The sequence below is a fragment of the Octopus bimaculoides genome, chromosome 22 (assembly GCF_001194135.2).
Source record: "Octopus bimaculoides isolate UCB-OBI-ISO-001 chromosome 22, ASM119413v2, whole genome shotgun sequence".
Lineage (NCBI taxonomy): Eukaryota > Metazoa > Mollusca > Cephalopoda > Octopoda > Octopodidae > Octopus > Octopus bimaculoides.
Genome location: NC_069002.1, coordinates 2,507,209 through 2,509,877, shown reverse-complemented (window position 1 = coordinate 2,509,877; position 2,669 = coordinate 2,507,209).

The window sequence follows — 2,669 nt, the reverse complement described above, 5'->3', positions numbered from 1 at the left end:
TATATAAATTATATTTCTTATATATACACGCACACATATATACCCACATACAAAGCCCGTGGCTTGCGAAGAACTTACAAGACCAAAAATGTTTTTAGAACATGATAGCAAAACTGGAATGCGTTTACAATTAACGCGACACAATCATTCAATGTGAGTCTTATTACAGACTTTAAAATTTCAACACATTGCATTTACGAAGCTTTGTCATCAATGTTCCTACCTTTTTAAGTACCACAATTGACTCAAAATTTTCCTGTTACTAGTCTTAAGAAATAATTTATCATAATACCACTTTCATTATAATCGACACGGATGTATCGCAATCGTTTCTCTTTACATATTTTATGACTCACTCTTCTAGCTTTGTTCTTCAAATTTTTTTACGTTGCTTTATTAATTTCAGCGGAAATTCCTTAACAACATTTTCGAAAAGCTGAATGTTCGTCTATTCACTGTAGCATATGTATTACTTTGATCTATGTGACTAATTGTGCAAGAGAGTTTTGGAGATATTAAGTACAAACTTAAACGGACACAATTTATAATACAGAAGGAAGTGCTGAAATGGTGAAGATCAAGTAATAACATATTGGGGTACTTTAATGTAGACAGCGTCGTGGTAAGGTTGCACACCTTTGTGATTCATACTTTCGTGGTTGATAAAATAAGTATCAGTCAATGTAACCAACTTCCCTTTCTCTCGAAAGTGCTGGCCTTGTGCTAAAATAGGAAATTATTGTTATTAATTTCTAAATAAAATGTTTTTTCTTCATGACAGCTATTACATCTTTTACTACAGGAATACGACTGTGTTTAATCAATATATCACATTACCTCGACGAAGTACACCTTACCTTACCCATTAAATACAGTTACATTCTTGCCAAAAAATCTATAAAAAGCCCAAATAAAATCCTAAAATACAAATCCTTCTTGTCTTTTCGTCTTTTCATCTTTTATATTTCACAAGGATTCCTATAGAAGTTAGAGCTAGAACTCTGTAGGTGGCAAACTAAGTTATTTCACATTTTTCTCTTTTTTATGTAGTATTCATTTTGTTTCTTCTCTCCCACAATTCCCCGTCCTTCCTGCCCCAGTTCTCACCGCAGCATGAAAGCACATCTTTTAATGCTGACTGAGCCACAAACATAGCTATTTCCTTCGCACTTAACATCTTCTGGCAATTTTCCAAATCTATCTTCCTGTTTCTTTTGATTTTTCGTTAATGATAATCGATAAAGAAAAATAATAAAAAATGTGGGATTTTTAAAAGAAAATATATTTTAGTAATATTTTTCTACCTTCTTTTTTTCTGCTAATATAAATTAAAAAATATATATACATATCTCTTTTCTTAAATATGTCTGTCACGTTTATCTGTCATTTTTATTTTTTATTTTTGCCATTCGCTAAAACATATAGTGTTCTTCAATTACAAAACTATGTAGGATATATTTTCATAAAAGCATTCATTTCTAGACGTGTATGCTTGAGGTTCTAATCACATAATAAGTATTTCATTGCATGACGCCACACATTGTTTTAAATATTAAACCTATACTGTTATACAAAAATATAGGTCCAGTAGATGATAGGTTGTCAATTCCCAATATGTAGTTAATAACGGAAAAAAAGGAAGAACCAGTCCTATCGCATGTTTAATATTATCATTATAGGGTACTTTATCAAACTGAGGTTAAGTACTCCTCAGTTTTGATATTCTTTGCAGACTACTTTATGCCATATTGTTTATCTCGTTTGATTTTACCCTTTTGAAATGATGTAAGGTCAGAGCCATTTGAGATACTGCAGGCTATATGAATTCAAAAGAAGCTCTTTTGCAATGCAAGCGGCACAGAATATTCGTTCAGTCTATGTAAATGAAACTTTAAGTCTCTGGACAAACCAATGATATTTGACCCTTTCTGCTCAGGAAAACCTTTCTGTCGTAAATTCCCCTCGATCTAGAGACCGGATTTTCTCAGTATTGATTTTCTGAAGACCGTAGTTGAGAAAAATTCAAAGCAAACTTCAAGGCAATGAGCGAATCATTTCAATTCAAGACACACTTTGACCATAAACCATCTTCAAAAACGATGTGATGTGTCTACATTTGATCAGTAAGTCTCTAATTATTTACCTGCTTGTCAGCTTAATTACAAAGTGGATCTCTATACATCATAGTAGATTACAGTTAATATCTAATCTTTCCTGGATAAAATCGCCACAGGTGATGGAAAGTAGGTTTTCGGTAATGATATGTAACGATAATAAAAATGATTGATACCCACTAAAGGAGGAGTTCTATCCTCAGTGTAGTGCTGTACCAGGATAATTTATGGTCTGTGTTTGGTAGAGGATGAAGTGTATCATCTGTCATGGAGTGTTAAACTAAAACAAAACCTTTAATGCAGTGTGCAGGGAAACACTGACATTATTTAGAAGCATTGCGATAAAATTTGTAGGAAAAGTTCCTATCGTTGGTCAGACGTACAGGACTGTTGCTCCTACAAGATAATGCAAGACTGCATATTAGGCAAGTCACGCAGATAAATACTATCAAAATAAATATGGAAGTTGCACGCAGTCCTTAATACACACGCACACACACACACATACACATACACACATGTATATATACGGCGGGCTATTTTCTGTATATATAT